The sequence below is a fragment of the Balaenoptera borealis genome, assembly GCF_965194805.1.
Source record: "Balaenoptera borealis genome assembly, chromosome: 16".
NCBI lineage: Eukaryota > Metazoa > Chordata > Mammalia > Artiodactyla > Balaenopteridae > Balaenoptera > Balaenoptera borealis.
In genome coordinates, this window is record NC_138872.1 from 34,917,051 (window position 1) to 34,938,953 (window position 21,903).

A 21,903-nucleotide genomic window follows, 5' to 3' on the forward strand; every position below is an offset into this window, starting at 1 on the left:
CCAGACTCCCTCCCGGCTAGCTGTGGTGCACTAACTCCTTCAGGCTGTGTTCACGCCGCCAACCCCAGTCCTCTCCCTGCTATCCGACCGAAGCCCGAGCCTCAGATCCCAGCCCTGCCCACCCCGGCGGGGGAGCAGACAAGCCTCTCGGGCTGGTGAGTGCTGGTCGGCACCGCTCCTCCGTGCGGGAACCTCTCCGCTTTGCCCTCAGCACCCCTGTGGCTGCGCTCTCCTCCATGGCTCCGAAGCTTCCCCCCTCTGCCACCCGCAGTCTCTGCCCGTGAAGGGGCTTCCTAGTGCGTGGAAATCTTTCCTCCTTCACAGCTCCCTCCCACTGGTGCAGGTGCCGTCCCTATTCTTTTGTCTCTGTTATTTCTTTTTTCTTTTGCCCTACCCAAGTACGGGGGGAGTTTCTTGCCTTTTTGGAGGTCGGACGTTTTCTGCCAGCGTTCAGTGGGTGTTCTGTAGGAGCAGTTCCACGTGTAGATGTATTTCTACTGTATCTGTGGGAAGGAAGGTGATCTCCGCGTCTTACTCTTCTGCCATCTTCTCTCATCTATCTATATAGTTTTAAAATTTGCCTGGCAGATAGTAAATGTCAGCTGCTGCTGTTCATTGTCTCTTCCTTGTATTCCTAAACCATCACCGTTTTGACTTTTCTTTCTCAGTCTGACTAACTCCTGAGTCCAAGTTAAAATCATCTCTCACCCATCACAATCACCTTCTCACTGGCATCCTTGTGGTCACTCTGGACCTCCTTCAATCTATTTTCCACAAAAGGCAGAGTGATGTCTTAAATGCAGAACCATTCATATCACTTCCTTGTGAGGATGTTTCAGTGGTTTTGCAATACATTTAGGATGGACTCCCAGGATCCAAAATCCCATATAGTCTAGCACACCACTGTCTAATAAAATTTTCTGTAAAGATGAAAATGTTCTATATGAGTGGTGTCCTATAATGTGGGCAATAGTTGTGCAGCTGTTGAGCAGTTAAAATATGGTAGTGTCACTGAAGAATGGAAGGCTTAATTTCATTTCATTTAATTTTAATGAATACAAATTTAAACCTAAATAGCCTCATGTGGCTAGTGGCTATCTTATTGGACAGTGCAGCTCCTGCCTCTGTCTCACTACCTTTCCAGCTTCATGCTCCTCTTCACTTCCTGACGTCCAGACATATTCTGTTCCTCCAATGTCCCAGCTTCCTATTTTTTTTTTTTTTTAAGTAATAGCTACTTTATTTATTTATTTATTTATTTATTTATTGCTGTGTCGGGTCTTTGTTTCGTGCGAGGGCTTTCTCTAGTTGCGGCAAGCGGGGGCCACTCTTTATCGCGGTGTGCGGGCCTCTCACTATCGCGGCCCCTCCCGTTGTGGGGCACAGGCTCCAGACGCGCAGGCTCAGCAGTTGTGGCTCACGGGCCCAGTTGCTCCGCGGCATGTGGGATCTTCCCAGACCAGGGCTTGGACCCGTGTTCCCTGCATTAGCAGGCAGATTCTCAACCACTGCGCCACCAGGGAAGCCCCCAGCTTCCTATTGACTTTGTCTATATCGCATCATGTGGTGGTTAATTTTATGTTTCCTATGTTTTAGGTAATTGTATGTTACCTATCCTATGGCTAGGCTATGGTATCCAGTTATCTGGCCAAACCTAGTCCAGATGTTGTTGTGAAGATATATTCAGATGTAATTAACATTAAATTAGTAGACTTTAAGGAAAGAAGATCATCTTCCATAACATGGGTGGACCTCATTTAATCAGTCAAAGACCTTAAAGGCAAAGACTGAGATTTCTCAAAGAAGCAATTCTGCCTCAAGTCTTTAACATAGAATACCTGCGTCAGTTTCCAGTCTATCAATTTCAGCCTGTAACAAAATCTCTCACCTGAATTGCCAGCTTGCCTGCATGCCCTACATATTTCAGTCTTACCAGTGTCCACAATCACATGAACAAATTTCTTAAAATATCTCCTTCTCCTTCTCCCCGTGTGTGTATGTGTGTGTGAGAGAGAGTGTGTGTGTGTGTGTGTGTGTGTGTGTGTGTGTGAGAGAGAGTGTGTGTGTGTGTGTGTGTGTGTGTGTGTGTGTATCTTGTTTCTCTGGAGAACGCTGACTAATATACTCCCTTTTTAGAACATCTATTTCCAGAAGCATTCTCTTGGTTATTTTCTAATCATCTTTCAGATCTCAGTGTAAGATGAGTTCCTTTGTTCCATTTTCTAGATCAAGGTTCCTGTCTCTTTAAATACTTATTTCAACTGCAGTCAACCAACATTCATTCATTCAGCAAAAATTTATTGAATTCTTGCACTATGCACGCTTCCAATGCTTCCAACCATGGAGCATATAGCAGTGGCATGGCTTCATAATTATATATTTATTAGTGTAATTTCCTGATTAATATCTATCTGCTTTTTTAGATCATAAGTTCATGAAAGCAAGGATTTTATTGTGCTTTGGTCATCAGTGCATTACAGAATCCTAATTCAATGCTTCAAGCATGTAAGTATTAATGAATGAATAAAGATTTTTAAAGGTAAGAATTGTGTGTTGGGCTTCCCTGGTGGCGCAGTGGTTAAGAATCCACCTGCCAATGCAGGGCACATGGGTTGGAGCCCTGGTCCAGGAAGATCCCACATGCCACGGAACAACTAAGCCCGTGCACCACAACTACTGAGTCTGCCCTCTAGAGCCCACGAGCCACAACTACTGAAGCCCACGTGCCTAGAGCCCATGCCCCACAACAAGGGAAGCCACCACAATGAGAAGCCTGCACACCGCAACAAAGAGTAGCCCCTGCTCACCGCAACTAGAGAAAGCCTGCGCGCAGCAACAAAGACCCAACACAGACAAAGATAAATAAATAAAATAAATAAATTTATGAAAAAAAAAAAGAAAATCCCCTTGCCATTTCCTGTGTCGTGAATCTCTTTGGTTCTTCAGTTACTTCTTCTTCCTCTTGTCTCACTTCGTCCTTTCTCTGGGCCTCCAATTCCATCAGGTCTTCAACGCACGTTCGCATCTTTGAAAGTCTGCAACTTTAAGGTTTGTATGTAGGGGACTTACTGTAACCCCTTTTGGGTCAGGATCACATAGATCCTCTAGAGAAAAAGTGGTATAAGAGAGATTTCACCAGATGGAGAAAGAATCACATCCATTAAAAATGCATATATATATATATATATATATATATATATATATATATATATATATATATATAATTATATTTTCAGTATACATATGTGTGCGTATATATATATATATATATATATATATATATATATATATATATCCCCCAAATATTTATTCATATTGTAAACTAGGGGATAAAATTGGGGAATGTGTAAAAATGGGCATGCTTTCTTTTTGGTTCGTGAATCTGGTAGACCAACCCTGGGACAGACTGCGTCTGATCTGGGGTAATGATACAAGCAATCCCCTGACCATTAACCATTCTTATTAACCCCCTCCTTTCTAGACCTTTCCTATAAGGGTTCTGCCTTAGCTTCTGATGTAGTAAACAAGATTCCTTCTGCCTCCTTCCCACCACAGTATATATGTGTTAAATTGTTGAATTGAATATGCAGGAAGCATTAATTGGAAATCACCACTCTGTAGGGAACCAAAAAATAAATAAATAAAACTCACAATAAAAGAAAAGCAAAAGAAACTTGTCTGCATTTTCAGACCCCACCTCTCAGAATGTTAACAGTGAACTAAAACCAAAAACACAACCATGGCAACACACTAGACACTTGTTGAATCAGGCCAAGAGACAAACATGTATGTATAATACATGTCAGAATATAAAGGTGACATAAGCGATCTAAAGAGAGGGAAAGTGAGAGGCCAAAAGAGAAATTCTCAGCTTGTAGGCACTAAAATATCTCCATGAGAGCAACTACATTCCAAAGTGTTTGCAGGGCTGGATGGGGAGCTTGTAGAGGCACGTTGTACAGCCCAGGAGAGAGTCTTTGAAGGTTGTACTCACACTCATTTCCTGGAGATTTATGAGGCCATTTCAGACTCTGTCTTTACAGTGCTACATGAAAAACATACATCTATATTTTTCTTAAAAGAAAGAATAGACACCACAATATTAACAGCTGTGTCCACATTTGGCATATTTCACTCTTTATGGAAAGACTGCTTTGGTAATTATAACACAAGGGGCAGGATTAATTCCTGTTTATTGACAACCGAATTCAGGAGCCTGAAAACAACAATATCATATTTATTCCATGTGGCTTCCTCCCTTTTTGCTTCCTTTCTTTTTTTTCCTCCCTCCCCCTTCCCTCCCTCCTTTTTTCCCTTTCTTCCCTCCATCATTCAAAAAATGTTGATTGATGTTTATTCTGCCAGGCACTGCCCTAGGAGCTAGGAATGCATTTGTGAACAAAACAAATACAGTCCCTGATATTGTAGAACTTAACTAGAATGAGGGGAAGGATTGTGTGAAGGATTCTTTGAAACTCCTATATGCTTATTTGTGTAGGACTCATCCAGGGGTTTATAGACAATAATACAGTGAAGTTAAGATATTTCACAATTAAGAATTAGGGAACTTTTGGTGGCAAATTGAAAATGGCTAATTTGTAGAAACTAAGAAGACAAGACACTGTATAGCATATGATTGGAAGAAGTTTTAGCAACCGGTGGCATAGAAAAGTCCAGATAGATGGATCTTCATCTTCTGAAAGCTCCTATAGTGCATGAGAGGTGACGCTCCTGACCAAAGAAGTAGCAAGTGTCCGGGGAACTGATGGCTGCAACTTATCCGGAGGTGTGGCTTGTGGTAGGAGGGTGCATGGAAGGTTCAAGAAACTGAAGAGAAAACATCAGAGGGGTAGAAGGCAGAAAGTAGGGGTACATGTGTGAAAAAATGCTGTAAAAATAAGTGGCGACCAGATCATACCTTTCAGGTCATCTTAAGAACTTTAATTTTTATTCCAAGTGAAATAAAAAATTAGATGTGTTTTAAACATGATTGTATGTGTGAAAGAGAGAGAGGACAATTTTTATACATTCCAACTCGACTTTGGTGGCAGTGAGGCTACTATGATGCAGTAATCTAGGCAAGAGAAGATAGTGGCTTGGAATAAGCTGATGGCCCTAGAGAGGCAGAGAATGACCATCTTTGAATGATGTTAAAAAGTAAAATCCTCAGGACTTGTAGTTGGCTGTATTTGATAGGTTGTAAAGGATGACTCTGATAGTCATTTGGATGATAGTTGTCATTCTCTGAGATAGTTAACATGGAAGGTAGAGTCAATTTGGGGAGAAGGGACAAAATGAACTTTATTTTGAAACTGCCAAACTTGAGGTGGGTTAGTGATATCCAAATGGAGATATAAAGGACACAGCTGGATAAATGTGTTTGGAGCTCAGAGGTGAGGTCTTTTATAGAGACACTTAATTTGTGAGTCCTCTGTAGTGATGTGATGATTGAATCCATTGGCCCAGATGGGTTCTCTTTGTTTTACTGTAGAATATGAGGGCCTAGGAACAAACCTTGAAAAATAATGTCTCTTGGCAGTATAAATGAGATTAAATCTGAAGTGAAGATAGAAGAGACGTAAACAAATATGTAAGGGGGAAACCAAAACATCCTGTGTCATAGAAATAAAGAGAAGACAATATTTTAAGAATCAAAGAGTGGTCTATAGTAATGGGTACTTCTGAGAGGGAAATTAAGCTGAAAATTGAAAAAAAAAATTGATTTAGGGGGTCACTGATGACCAATTGTAAAATTTTTACATGGAGAGAAGGGGTAAAGGCCAGAAAGAAATGAGTTGAATATATAATTTTGAAAAGGAAAGGCTGAACACACATGAGATAGAAGAGATAATAAATGAAGGGATTGGATCTAAAGTATCAGTTCTATGGACAGCAAAATAGTCAGCTCTCTAGAGAGGTTGGAGAAACACAGGATAGGATGATGTGGATACTGAGAGTTTGTAAATTTCATGGAAGGAGGTTGAGGGAGTTAACGTTAGATAGCCTCCATTATATCTGTGAAGTATTTTTTGAGAATGAGGAGAAGTAACGAATTGCTTTGGGAATTAGAGCACAAGTAGATCAGAGAATTATAGTTAATAGTGTTAGTATCTACTGCTGCTGCAGCAGTGCTATGTGACAAACCAACCCAAATGTGAGTGACTTAAAACAATAGTCTCCTATTTAGTTTGTAAGTCTTTGGATTAGCCTGGTAGTTCTTCTGGAATTGTTTGAGCTTCCTCACATATTTTGAGACTGGCTGACTGTCACTGATCTAGGCTGGCTTCAGCTGGGTCACTGGAATGAATGACTTCTCTCTGTATCTCTCATCTCCAGCAAGCCAGCCAAGGCATGTCCTCAAGGCCAAGGCAAGACTTGAAATGTGCAATAATGTTTTCAAGCCTCTGCATGCATCATATCTGCTAATATCCCATTGGCAAAACCCAGCCATATGCCCAAATTTAGGATAAACAGTGGGGAAATAGAATCTTCCTCTTTAGTGGGAGACACTCTAAAGTCCATGGCAAGGGGGTGTGGACACAGTGAAGGGCAAAGAATCAGAACCCTTAATGCATTCAGTCTACAACTCCCCAAAGTGTTGAGAGCACGTTCATAATGATTATCATCATTCAATAGTACAATCCAATATCCCTACTGTGTGAATTTCTCCAGCAACGTTTGAATGCTTGAGTGGAGCACCAAAAAAATATGTTAAACTATGTGTGGGAACTGCCAGAAAATGCAAAGAAAATACAGAAAGACAGAAACAAGGTCATTTATGATATAAATGTGATGTAAAGCATCTTTAAATATAAGCTGGCTAATGAGGTATGTGAAGGTGTGAGAGGATAGAAAGTGAGGGTATCATGAAACCAAAATAGAACCATAAAGAAATAGTTAAAACATGATACCAACAAGGGGAGGTTGAAATCAGAAAGAGGATGCTTAAATCTTTGAAGTAGTGCAGTATGTGAGATAACAAGGTCCAAGGAGTGGCAGGATGAGTGGGGAGCTGAGCTGAAGAGTAGGGAAAAGCAAAGGCGGAGCAAATTAAGTAAAAGTGAGATGTGGGTGTTGGGTAATTCTTGTACTTGGAGAAATGATGAAAATATAAGCCCAGCATCATAATGTTGGATGAATGAGAGAGAGTGACAAGGAGGTTAGTAGATGAGAGTGTGGAGAGAGGGAAAACACAGTGTAGCCAAATAGCATGAGATGCAAAACTTGGATTTTGGATTTATATAATTGTTATTGTTATTGGGAAGGATGGTTATTGGAGTAGAAGCAGCAATTGGAAGCAACTTTTTCTCTCAACCTTGAAATAGATGAACTGTGATAAAAACACATAACCAACAAACACCTGGGAAAGCAGCAACCTAGACGGCAGGTAAGTCTAGATGAAGGAGTCTGTGAACTTTCTTAGTAAGGAACTCTCACTTTTGGAACCGGTAGTGGTGCCATATCAGTTAAAGTTGCCTGGCAGGTGTAGCCTAGGATTAATTCTAATCATATGGGGCATGGGTGTTCCAGGCTAGGACAGAGAACAATAAGGTTGAGAAAGGGACTGAGTTAAGGAAAAGTCGTATGAGAAGGTAACAGAGCAACATTCATTCTCCCTCCCTGGTATCTCAGTGGTTCATTGGCAAGAAGCCAACACCACCTCAAAGTAACCCCTTTTCTGCCCTGAGAAGTACAGGAACCATTCTGATGATTGATGATCTCAAAGCCCTTGAGGGAAAATAATTAAACATTGTGGAGTGGATGGGAGGTAACACACAGCGGTTATAGCATTGTTATTTTGTTTCTTCTCCATATGACAAAGAAAAGAAGAAATTCATAATAAACACATACGTAAGTAAGTACATTTACTTACGTATGTGTTTATTATGATATATATTATGCTTATTATGTGTGTATATATATATATATATATATATATATATATATATATATATGTACATACATATATGTCCTGTTAGAGATACAGTAAGGATTATATATAAAGATCAGGGATTATAACCTGATATATTAGTGTGTCTAAGAAGATCATTAAGTGAACTGACAGTTATAAGGACTAAATAATATATAATCTTGCACATTACCTGAGTTCAGGTCCCCACTCTGTCTTGCTCATAATTGTATCTCCATTCTAATATGGGCATAGATTCTCATACACATTATGTGTTCAATTAATATATTTTAAAAAGTGAATAAATAGTTGGTCTCTTGGGAAGGTATGCTTAAGCTTTTGTGAACTTCAATTTTCCCATTTCTGTTTTCCTAATTAACAGTTTCTATCTGAGCTGTTATCAGTATTAAATGAGATAGTAGATACGGACTTGGTATACAGTAGATATTAGCAAATGCACTTTGGAATCTAAATTTGTGCATGTGAAGAGAATCCTTTCCTTAGCCTGTTTACTCATTATTCAAAGGTCTCTTGCTATCTTTCAGCCACACCTGCATTCTAACCCAAGCTTTGCATACTTATACCAATGATTTTTCTTATAGGGCTGGCCTATCATATTTATACACACATGTACTCTTTGAGGTAATCTTGAGCTAGGCTCTGGCTGATTCCATTTCATCTTTTCATGCTGTTGTCCCAGAAGACGTTGACGTCATCTGGAGACACAGTAGCGCCACCAGTCTTCAGAGGTTCAATTCATTCTGCCATCCGGAAACTCTGTCGACAAGGCGGCCAGTGTTAGGAATTAAGCTTGTGACAAGCAGGACATGGTGGAGTGCAAACATTGGTCAGTGCTTCCTCTCCCAGCCACAGAGGAAAGCCACACTGATTGGTATTCAGGAAAGGGACCTCCTGTTTCGAAGGATTCCTTCATGCTGTTCAGCAATGCTGTTCAGGGTGGATTTTCCCATTTGAACTGCAAAGCTTAAACACAAATATTAACTACCTGAAGCTGCAAATAGCAGCATAGTACATTAAAAAAATAATGAATATTTTAACCAGGCTTTGCCCAACCAAGAAAAATATTATGCAGAAACAAGGCTGATTTTAGAAAAATGCCCAAGGAAACATTAAAAAAAAGTTGAGTTTCCTTTCAAAGTTTGTTTTTGCTAAACATTCATAGTTTTGCTTTTTCCAATCCAATTTTATTATAAGAAAGGTCTCCCACATGTGTACCTGGCATTCCTTTCAAAATAATCGGTAATATGCAAAACCTTTGGAAATGGGTGAATTTTTAAATGTGACAGAATGAAAGGGTAAAACTTATGATAAAGAAAGGAGGGCACTTCTTGGTGTATGTTTGTAGCCCCTTTAGTTATGTTTGTAACCCCTTTAGTTATGGGCAGTTTTCATGTCCCCATCATTTTGACTATTTACATTTTAATTTCACTCATTTGGAAAATCCAAATTTAACTAATTCTTCACTGCAAATTTTCCGCCCATGAAATCACTGAAGGTGCCCCATCACTCATGGTCAATGGAAGATTTGGGCATTTTGGAGCTGTAATTCTGGGTAAAGACAATGGACAAACATTCTGCTACCTGCTGGATAGTTTCCTTAGCGTTCATGTCTGTCCTTGGTGAAGATCAAAATTAACTTATCAAAACGTGCTCTTCAAGAATTCTCATTCTCAATCAGTAAAATTGGAATTTTTGACAGAACTTAATGAATAACAAAAGGCTTTTAGAGCATTTTCTTTTTTTCAAGCACTTTTTCTCAACACCTTACATTATCTCATCAATCCCTTATAACAACCCTATGAGATTGGTATTAGTATTCACCCATTTTCCAGATGAGGAAACTGAGGCACACAGAGATTAAAAAATGTCAGGTGATTGAACCAGGATTCAATGTCAGCTGTCCTAGTCTGGAGTCTATATTTTTATCTCCCTAACTTGCTGTAAGTTAAATTTAGTTTAAAATTGACTAAAATAGCTTTTCCTGGCTTGCTCTTAATCCACTCTCATTCAAGGTTGGTTTTTTTTTTCTTGTTTGTTTGTTTGTTTTGGTCTAATTTGTGGATTATACATCTTATTGTTTTAATGATAATAAAACACAGGTCAAGGTACCTGGATTCTAGTCACAGCTTAGCTAAATGACTTTGGATATTGTATGAATTCAGTTTCCCTCCTGGAAGGCAGACACAATGCTATATAGCATCCCTATTTGACTCAGAGTTTTGTCCTCCAAATCCATTGTGGAAATTGATTTAAATGCTATTACTGATGCTTCTTTCCCTAAGCAAGGAAAATGCACCGAGCTAAAGTTCATATCACTCGATTTTAACAATTGAAAATAAACTTCCAATTTTTTTTTTTTTCCCATAGAGGATGTTGAACCCACTGGAGAAAGGGAAGTTTAAACTTATTGATGAATCCATCAAACTTTTTGCTCCATATCAAGAATTACTGTCAAGGGCTTCCCTGGTGGCGCAGTGGTTGAGAATCTACCTGCCAATGCAGGGGACACGGGTTCGAGCCCTGGTCTGGGAAGATCCCACATGCCGCGGAGCAACTAGGCCCGTGAGCCACAACTACTGAGCCTGCGCGTCTGGATCCTGTGCTCTGCAACAAGAGAGGCCGCGATAGTGAGAGGCCTGCGCACCTCGATGAACAGTGGCCCCCGCTTGCCGCAACTAGAGAAAGCCCTCACACAGAAACAAAGACCCAACACAGCCAAAAATAAATAATAAATAAATAATAAATTTAAAAAAGAGAATTACTGTCAAGAATAAGTTGTGACATGTATTTGGAACAATTAAAAATGATAACTGGCCATCTAGGTTTCTGTAATATCAGAAATGTGCAAACATCCACACTGATGTTCCAGTGGTGAAATTAATTTTGACTGCCAACCAATTCTTCATGCCACTCTTTAGAGATCTCTGAATCTATTTTAGGGAACCACACCCAGGCTAATGCCACATTTGCAAGAGTCATCACAATATTTGTGAACCCTTGGCATAAATTAATTTTGCAGACTATTTGAAGGAAATTTATTATTTTTATTCCCAAGCTGTTATTTGGAAATCTATTTCTTCTCACCCACATGGGAATATTTATCTATATTCCTAAATTCTCATTTTAGTTATTTCCTTGTATAGCTTTCTTCCCACCTCAAACTTGGAATCAAATTCCTCAATTTTTACATTGTTTGAAATAAGTTCTTTTCCCATATTTCTCTTCCTAGGCTAATGTTTTCCCATAAAAGGTGAAAATGCACTGTAAAAGAAGGAAAATCCCAACTTAAATAGCTTACCCTATTATCTGAAAGTGATAATTCCTCCCTTTTTTCCTTTAGCACAAGCATTGGAAAGGATGTGGGCTTCATGGTTGGAAAACCAGGATGGTTTTATTTGAGAAATTGGTGCCGCATCAGTTTGTGCCACTAGACAGTACGCTTGTGGTCTTTGTAGTTCCTTCCCCCGGGACATCCTGCCTCCTTCCCATACTTAATAATTTCCCTGTAATGTCCCCTATTTTGATGCTTAATGGAGATGATGGAGCAGCAGAAACCATCATAGTGTATTCAAAGATTTGTTTATTAAATTTTTCTATAAATAGTTGGTGAGTACCTTCTTTATGCCAGGAACTGTCTTATTTACTAGGGATATTGCAGTCAAAAGCCACATATTACTCCTACCCACACAGCACTTACATTCTAGGGCTACTGAGCAGAGAAACAGAAAACAAACCATCTATCTTAATATTTGTCTAAGTGAATATGTAAATCAATGAATACATAGGTTAATTTTAAATTATGATATAAAAATAGAGGAAATAAAATGTGACCAAAGAGTTTGGGTTGAGAGTGAAATACCTTACTCTGGTCAGGATTCTGAGAGATGGCTTTTGAAGGGCTACTGGAATCATGAGAACAACTGGCCATGTGAGGACCTTTCTAGGCAGAGGGAACATCACAGACAAATGCCATGAGATGACAATTACTTGGAATGTTAATAAACAGAAAGAAGATGAAGTAAGAAGATGTAGCTGGCACAGATGAGGTCTAAGAGATAGAAGGTGTTATATATGTCTTCGTAGATTTTGGGAAGGGGGGAGTGGATTTTGTTCTAAGCACCATTGTGTAAGGCAGTGATTCTCTACCTTATGTGTGCATCAGAATCACCTAGATGACTTCCTAAAGCATATATTACTGGATCCACCCCCAGAGTTTCTGATTCAGTACCTCTAGGGTAGAGCCTAGGAATTTGCATTTCCAACAGGTGGTGCTGACACTGCTGTTGTGGGGACAGCACTGAGAACCATTGTTCTCATCGATATCTATTATTTGTGCCTGCCCAGAAAAGATTTCACCATAAGTTTGTAACTGTATTTGATTTTTTATTGAAGTATAGTTGATTTATAATATTATATTAGTTTCAGGTATGCAACATTGTGATTCAGTAATTTTTACAGATTATACTCCATTAGAAACTATTACAAGACAATGGCTAAAATTCCCTGTGCTATACAATATATCCTAGCTGCTTATCTATTTTATACATAGTAGTATATATCTCTTAATCCCATACCACTAATTTGCCCCTCCTCCCTTCTCTCTCCCCTCTGGAAACCACTAGCTTGTGTTCCATATCTGTGAGTCTGTTTCTGTTTTGCTATATACATTAGTTTGTATTACTTTTTTAGATTCTACATGTAAGTGATATCATATAGGATTTATCTTTCTTGTCTGACTTATTTCACCAAGCATAATATTCTCTAGGTCCATCCACATTGCTGCCAGAATTTCATTCTTTTTTATGGCTGAGTAGTACTTCATTATATATATATATATATATATATATATATATATATATATATATATATATATATATATATACATGCACACACACACACCACATCTTCTTTATCCATTCATCTGTTCATGGATACTTGAGTTGCTTCCATACATTGACTATTGTAAATAGTGCTGCTATGAACATTGGGGTGCATGTATCTTTTCAAATTAATTAATGCTTCTGCTTTTTCCAGATATATACCCAGGAGTGGAATTGCTGGATCATATGGTAGTTCTATTTTAATTTTTCAAGTGTTTTCCACTGTGGCTGCACCAATTTATATTCCCACCAAAAGTGTACCAGTACTAGGTTTCCCTTTTCTCCACTTCCTCTCCAACACTTTTTTTTTTGTAGACATTTTGATGATAGCCATTCTGACAGGTGTGAGGTGATATCTCGTTTTGATTTGTATTTCTCTAATAATTAGCGACACTGAGCGCCTTTTCATGTGCCTTTTAGCCATCCATATGTCTTCTTTGGAGAGATGTCAATTCATGTCTTCTGCCTGTTTTTTTGATTGGGTTGTTTTTTTTGATATTGCATTGTATGAGCTGTTTGTATGTTTTCAATATTAACCCCTTGTCGGTCATATCATTGGCAAATATTTTCCCCCATTCTGTAGGTTGTCTTTTCTTTTTGTTGATGGTTTCCTTTGCTGTGCAAAAGCTTTTAAGATTAATTAGGTCCCATTTGTTGCTTTTATTTCTTTTGTCCTTAGGAGACAGATCCAAAAAAATCGCTATGATTTATGTCAAAGAGTGCTTTTCCTTTGTACTATTCTAGGAGTTTTGTGGTTTTAAGTCCTACATTTAGGTCTTTAATATATTTTGAGTTCATTTTTGTATATGGTGTGAGGAAATGTTCTAATCTCATTGTTTTACCTGTAGCTGTCCAGTATTTGATTTTCTTTTGGGAAAAGTCCCTTCTGTACTCTTAGTGAAACCAATGTATTCCAGTACCTTGTTGATAGAGCCATTCAAAGCTGGACATATGACTCTAGTCAATTGAAACCCAATCCAGAGACACATGCTTGAAACTATTGGGAAGTGAAAGTTCTCAAACAACTGGATGAGAAGCTGGGAGACAATAGGTAGGGAAAATCTCCCCAAGAGTTAAGTCAATGCAGAAGAACACTGAGCTAAAAGATGACAAGACACAGAGAGCTGAAGCCCTTTGTTGAGCCCCTGGATCCAGGTGTACCTAAACCACCTCTCCTCCCAAGTTTTTCAACTACTTGACTCATTTTCCATTTTGTGCTTCTGGAAATTTCTCTTTGGTTTCTGAAACTTACAAACCAAAAGTTAGATATAAATAAAAAGTTATTGTAGATACACCCCTTTTAAAATTTAGATGTACCTTGGTTCATCTCAGAGAACCAAATAAGAGAGTTTAGATGGTTCAATTACTACCCTGCACATTTATGAAATAATAACTTCTTATATGCCAAATTTGAGATATTTTAAAATAGAAAATCCCAAGCAAATAGGAGGACAAAGTAGTTAGTAAAATGAACAAAAGGAATAGAAAAGTGTGCTAAACAGGACTTGGTGCACCACACTCCTGCCAGGAGCACTGTCACCCCCATATTATCCATAATATGACCCTAAATAAAATTTATACCTGGATTCCCTTCTCTTCTGTATGGAAACTTCATATTCTTCACAAGTTAGTGCATATTTTTCTTTACAGTTATACATAGCAACTTCTCATCATTTAGTTTTGGTCTAGATGTGATCTCTTCAAATAGCCTTCCTTGACTGTTCTATTTCAAGTATCATCTCCCTATTCAAATCCAACTCTATCAAATCATTCTATTTTATTACTTTCTCAGAATGTAAAATTTTCTCAGGCTATCTTGTTTATCTGCTCATTAGCTATCACTTATAGTGGAATATAAACTACATGAAAGCAGTGGTGTCTCCAGTCTTATTTAACAGTAAGTCTCTGTCACACAATTGATTTTTTCTAGAATGGAAAAATGAATGAATTAGTTGCATATTTTTGCCTTTCCTTATATAGGCTTTTTTTTAAAGACTTTATTTTTTAAGAGAAGTTTTAGGTTCGCAACAAAATTGAGAGGAAAATGCAGAGATTTCCCATATATTCCCTGCTCCCACACATGCATAACCCCATTATCAACATCCTGCCCAGAGCGGTACATTTGTTGCAACTGAGAAACCTACATTGATGCATTATTACCACCCAAAGTCCAAAGTTGACATTAAGGTTCACTCATAGTGCTATAAATTCTATACGTTTGGACAAATGTATTATAGTATCATACAGAATATTTTCACTGACCTAAAAATCATCTGTGCTTCTCCTATTCACCTTCCCCCCACCCACCCCTGGTAATCACTGATCTTGTTACTGTTTCCATAGTTTTGCCTTTTCCAGAGTGTCATATAGTTGGAAGCATACAGTATCTGGCCTTTTCACATTGGCTTCTTTCACTTAGTAATATGCATTTAAGTTTCCTTCATGTCTTTTCACAGTTTGATAGCTCATTTCTTTTTAGTGCTTAATAATATTCCATTGTCTGGATGTACCACAATTTACTTATCCATGCACCTACTGCAGGACATCTTGATTGCTTCCAAGTTTTTATTCAGTTGAGTGAGTGGAAAAATATGGGGACTGCCTGTAATTCTGTAATTACATGTAACCTTTATGATTCCAAGATGCTGCTAGTGACCCATTGATCATATGTGGTTCAAAGTGTTTTTCTGCAGTGGGAAAGGACTTGTGCCAACCTATTTATGCTTTATCCCTTGTTGAACCTCATGACCACTTGGCTTGGGCTTGTGGGACAGGGTGTGGGCATTGGCAGACCTCGAACATTTTGGAAAGGAAGCTGGTTTGGGGGTCAGTGGTAAGTCTGTTTTTAGACATATTATTTCTGAGGTGACAGCAGGCTACTGAGCATGAAGTGTACATATATGGAGTAATATGTATTTGGAAATATGACCTTGCAGACAGGAGAGTTCATAGTTGGTCCTAAATATTTGAGAGTCATAAGGCTAAAAGTCTTAAAGAAAAAGTATGGATGAACACAAAATACAGATTGGTGGTTATTTCTGGGGAGAGGCAAAGGCAGATGGGGTTATGTGTGGAGAGGATCTTTGAGTGGTGATCTTAAAAGTTACTGGTAATCTTTTCTTCCATAATCTGGGTGGTAAGTATTTTTTATTATTTTCAAAAATCATATTATGTTGTATATGAATGATATATATTTCATAATTAAAAAGTTTTTAAAAAGAATAAATATCGATTGCCTTTCAAAACAAAAATATACAGTACCAAAAAGTGAATTGTTAATATTTCAAATGTCTTTTTTAATTTCATGAAATGTGGTTACTTGAGGCACCTAATTGAGAGAATTCAATTGAGTGCAACATTTTTCCTTAGTTTCTAGCTATTTCAGAAACACTATTGTAGTTGTGAATAAAATGACGATGATTACTTTTCTCAATTCTATGACTCTTGTGTAAACAAACATGACTCTTTGAGCTTCCTTCCTCTCCACACTAATACCTACTCCTCTACAAAAGATGATTTCCGAACACCTATAGCATAAAGAATGGAAGAATCGGTCTCCAAATTGGAGCCTATATTATTAAATGCACAATTTAAAGCATGGAATGTGTATCAGTTACTTATTGACATAATAATGTTGTGTAATAAATCACCTCAAAATGCATTGGCTCAAAATATAAGCATATTTATATCATGAGTTTATAAGTTGGCTGGGAGGTTCCTATTTTCTTGAATTGGTCCATTCCTGTGCCTGCTGTCTGCTGTGGTTGAATTAGGGGGCTCTTCTGATCTTATCTAGGCTCTCTCCTATGTTTGGGATACATTGATTGTCAACTTATCAAGGAGGAACTCCAGTGGGAAAACAGGGACAATTCTTCTCTGCCTTTGTTTCTCATGTTCTCAAAACCTAATCTGAGCATTTTCTCATGAAAAAGGTAGAAGAGCAAGATTTTAAAAAAGACACATTCAAGGACTTTTCTGTAGTTCTAGTATATTTTTACAGCCTCTGTTGATGGCATGTTTGCTAACAACTGGCCAAAGCAAGAATCAGGGTATAGAGCAGAAAGAACATTGTACCCAGAGTAGGAGACACTGCACATTGCAGGACAAAAGTCATGGTTACAAGATAGCATGAAGAGTGGACTATTGGTGCAATTCATCTACCACCACATGGTCTTGCTCCTTCTCCATGCCCTTCCCCATCTTCTCCCTATGATGTCCTGTGATCCAGATCCTACATCTTAACCTTCCTCTGAGGTTCAGGTCCCATGTCCTTGATTCTGCAGGTGATCATTCCAGCCTACTTTCCCATCCAAGACCCTAAGGCACTCATTATTAGCTTCTATCATTTCTCCTTTTGTATCTGCATTCTTGAATATGATTTCAAAACTGACTGTTCAATCAGACAATGAGGTATTAAGGAAGGGTATTTGTTGTATTATCTTACAGAGTCTGATAGAAGCTGGTCAAAAATGAGACCCTCATCAATAGTTTTGATTCTTTGTTCATTGATTTATTTTTGTTAATCTAATCATTCATAAGTCTTTATGGTCTCTTTCTGGAGTTCAAGTGTATTAACATTTATTCTTGTTGATAATTGGGTATAACCCACAAATTCCCTTCCTTTTCCCCCCTTTTTTCCTTCCTCCCTCCTTCCCTCCCTTGTTTTCTTCTTTCCTTCTGTATTTAGTTTTTCTTTTCCTTTCCTTTCTTTCCTTAACTTTTAAAAAAACTTTTCTCTAGGTACAAAGATTTTGACTTACTGGGGATAAAGAGGCTCAAAATCTTTTTCATCACATTTAGTTAGATTTCTGACTCACTCTGCATAACCAGTATTTCTTCAGGCATATAACCCCTCCCAAAAACAGGCGTCAAAACACATTAAAGGCACAACTTCTTAAAATATCAAAGACTGTGTTCTTTATTTTTTGAGTGCCTCCACAAGGCTACAAACCTGTCTAGATTAGTCGTGTGACCTGTATTGCTGTCAAGATATGGTTAATTCAGGTGTTGCACTCAGTGTCGATTTCATCTCATTTATACATATGTGTAAAATTCTGCTTTAATCCAAATCCCACCATCTAAATAATTTTTACAGAAGCTAAAGACATGTCAGGCTAGCAAATAGTTTCAGGACCTTCATAGAAACCTCCAGGGTCTAGATTTTCCACCATAGAGATGCCCTTAGCCTAAGCCACCAGCAACAGAGATTTGAAGAAGACTAAAAGCAAAATCCACATTAGATTTATACAATTAAGCTGTGTGTTGAATGAGAAGGGTAACCCCAAAACACACTATTTGAATCTTAAATCAGTTTTGTAAGAAATACAATACAACATTATTAGCCTCATTATACTGTTGAAGAAACTCAACTGTATAATAAACAAAAAAGTTGAATGTCTTGTCCAAATTCATACAACTAGCAGGTACAAGAGAACCTACACTGGCTGTAGAATCACTTTCCTTTGCTTCTTGGACAGATGGCTAAAAGCATAACCTCATCAAATATGCAGAATTTTCACAGATTAACTGAAAAAGGACTTTCTTACAACCAAAGTGAGTCCACTGGAGAGTAAGTACAGAGCACTTTCCTTGGTTTCTAAAGATTTTGTGATCCAGATTAATTAGGTATCTCACTATGATCTGTTACTATTTCTTGAGACAGGTAAGGAAAACAAAAAGAGAATGATGAACATGGGGGGAAATGCAGTTTATTTTAAGCAAAAGTGTTTTTGAGAATCTTCTCATTCTTCACCCCTAATTTTTCCACTTAGACCTAATGTGACAGTTAACTCAGTGACTCATGACAGTATCTTTTTTCTTTTCTCCCTCGCTCCCTCTTTCCTTTCTTTCTTTCTTCCTTTCTTCCTTCCTTCCTTCCTTTCTTTCTTTCTTTCTTTCTTTCTTTCTTTCTTTCTTTCTTTCTTTCTTTCTTCCTTCCTTCCTTCCTTCCTTCCTTCCTTCCTTCCTTCCTTTCTTTCTTTCTTTCTTTCATTCTTTCTTTCATTCTTCCTTTCTTTCTTGTCTTCTTTATATTGAATAAACTACCCCACGGGCTTTTTTTCCCCCTATCCCTCTATGTCTTAAGACACCCAGGGCATTTCCTAACATAGGATCAGCCAGGTTGGTCTGTGTGCTCATGCCCTGACGGTTCTCATAAGAAAAGAGGGGATGGAAGCTCAATGCCTGCAGTGTGTGAAAATGAGAGTAAGGTAAGGGCAGAGTGTGGCAGGTATTGTCCTCGGGGCATAAATGGATAATCACCCTTGTCACAGCAAATAGACTCTGTCACAAGGAATTCTGTGGTTTTCCAGAGGAAATGAGCTTTCCCTGCAGGCTGCCAAGCCCAAATGAGCTCCTTACAGCACCTGCAGATCTGAGCATCAAGCAATTATTCCACTATCTTGCCTAAAAACAAAGACTGGGCTACCCTTTCACAACCTCTGACCTTATCCACTAACATAAACTAATTATATTTGCAGCAGGAGGGGAGGAAGGCTTTCGTAGTCCTCTGTGGGAGTTGTCCTTCGTGCTTTGTGCCATGTTGTCAGTTATGGCAACCCAAAAAATGACTACCCTTCAATCAAAGGAGTTGCTGGATGAAGCGCTTAAAGAGATACAGTGAAGCCCTTAGCACAAATAAATCTCACCACCCAGGATTTAGCCATGCGCCTGAGTGGCCCACCCTGCCCATTTAGCAGTGGTATAAGGGAACCATTGTTAAGTGTCACTTAGCAGCAATTACAGCATGGTCAAAACAGGGTTTTTTTGTTTTGTTTTGTTTTTGGACAACCTGTTAATGGGCCCACGATTAGGTGTAAGGAATAACCCAAGCCATGGGTACTGAAACAAGGTTAGAGGTTAATTGAGACTTTCTATCCCAACAGCCTGAGATTTTGCAACCTTTTTCTGAGAGTACAGTGTTGAACAAAAAAGAGATAATGTGATAAAATTAGTTGGAAAGCAGGAGGGTCAAAATTCCCAGATAAGGAAGGGAAATCGGCCAAGGAAATCAGGCCGTAGGGACTACCTGGGCCACTTGAGATGCTAAGAATATCTGTGACCATTCATCTGGTGGATGAGGCAGAAAGTGGTGGGCCTACCATTCATCATATCCTCCTCCCTACCGGAGAAAATAGAAGGTCAATGCTATAAACAGTAGGCACCCCAGAGTAATTGAAATTCCAGAAGCTGTCTCACTAGAACAGCTCACAGGCAATCAGGTTTTTCTTTTCCTAGTGAAGGTACATTCAAGTCTTGAAATTGTGTGACTGGCCTTCTTCATGATGTCTGGGGGGGGCAGGGGGATTCTTCTGAGAGTTTGTGAGGCATTATGTCTAAACAAACGAGTTGACAGGCAGTGGCCCAACAGGACTTCGTGGGAGAGCTCACTCTGGCATGGTGCACCCAAGGTCCACACCTGCTCACACTCTGTTCACTCTATCAAAAAGGCCCCTCTTTCTCCATCCCTTCTAGGTCATAATCATCATACTTCCCCTTAAGTTCAAAAGAAGCTGCTCTTTACCTAGAAACCTAGGACCCTGAAACTATTGTTGGAGGTTTCTGGAACTTGATATTTCTTAGAGGTTTTTTTTTAAACCCTCCTCCTTTGCCCCCACCCCCATCATAAACTTTGACATGTCCAGCTGGCAGATCCCTTTGACTGGAAGTTGACTAAAAATTGCCAACTCATTTTCTTTCTTTCTTTTTTTTTCCTTTCCAGTGCAGCTGGTGCCAAAATGCGATGATTTGTTTTGCTCCAGTCACTGAAGTTTTTGTTTTCTTTTATTTCAACCCCCTGCTGGCTTCCCAACTTGGTGCTGAGTCATATGGTGCAGGTGTTCTAAGCGGCTGGTATTTATGTCACTTGCAGATGGTTTGGGTAAATTACACGATGTTCCTGCAGCCCCGTCGAGGCTCTCTCCACTCTCTTTGATCCAGGGGCTTCCTGTGGCTCCTGCACATGTGCAGAACTTCAGGGCACTGGGTGAACTCTTGGCTGGATTCTATCCAAAGATGGTTAGGTTGCTTTGGGCCCCACAGTCTGATGGGATATAACTCAAGCTAACGAGAATAGAGATCCCTGAAATCACAAGTCTTAACCTACATTAATCTACACAGGGAATCACATTCCCAATGTACCATAGAGCACACATAAGCTAATGCTATAGCTGCCTAAGGAAATTGGGATAAAGGGGTCCCGTTCTCTCTCTGAAGAAGAGGAAAGTCATGTTGGAGAAGGAAGACCTGTTACAGGAAACTATTAAGTCTTAGAAATACACATTTAGCATTATCTGTTTCCTTGCCCCCTTGTCTAACCCCACAGTGTCTCCAAGCCTCTATTCTAATGCACACTGCAAAGACTGGCTCACAGGTAAGGACCTGAAAAATATTTATTTATACTTTAGACACAGAGAATAGATGAGGAACTTGGGAATCCTTGCTCTCTTCCATCTGAGAAGGCTGTCCTTCATCATGAGAAAATACACTCCACTTGGAAAGGCTCAACAAATTAACTTCCTGTGGAAATTTGTGACTTAGCAAGGGAAATCTCTGTTTGGCCATCACCAAAGACATGAATTATTTTCAGAAAAAGGATTTTAGGAGAACTATGCCTTCCCAGTACTGTAGAAATCTACATTGAGGATGTAGATTTCAATGTGACCAACCTTCTGGGGGGTTTCCCAGGAAGAGTGATTTTCAGTGCTGAAACTGAAGCAGTCCTGGGCAAACAGTGGCCACCTTAATGTGTGTAGAGAATAACCCAAAGAACCATTAAAACAGGGATTTCTGGTTTCTTATCCCCCGAGATGATTCAGTTGGTCTGGGGTGGGACCCAAGGATTTGCATTTCTGAGAAGCTCCAAAGAGATGGTAAAACAGCCAGGCTGTACTTTGAGTTACAAGCAGCTAGAGCATCCTTTGCTAGTCTCTAGCGGCTTCAGAAGAAGAGATGAAAAGTGTGAGAAGATAAAAGTGAAGAAAGAGTACAGATGCTGGGGCAGTGCCTAGACAGTTGAACCTTGAACAACATGGATTTGAACTGTGCTGGTCCATTTGTTTGTGGATTTTTTTCAACAAATGCCACAGTATTACA

At 39.0% G+C, this 21,903-nt stretch overlaps 1 long non-coding RNA gene across 1 annotated transcript in view; it reads right to left on the reverse strand.

Annotated features, from left to right (window-relative positions):
- Positions 1-21,903, reverse strand: part of LOC309612919 — a 52,139-nt gene that overhangs the window by 21,346 nt on the left and 8,890 nt on the right. The gene's annotated exons all lie outside the window — the stretch shown is intronic.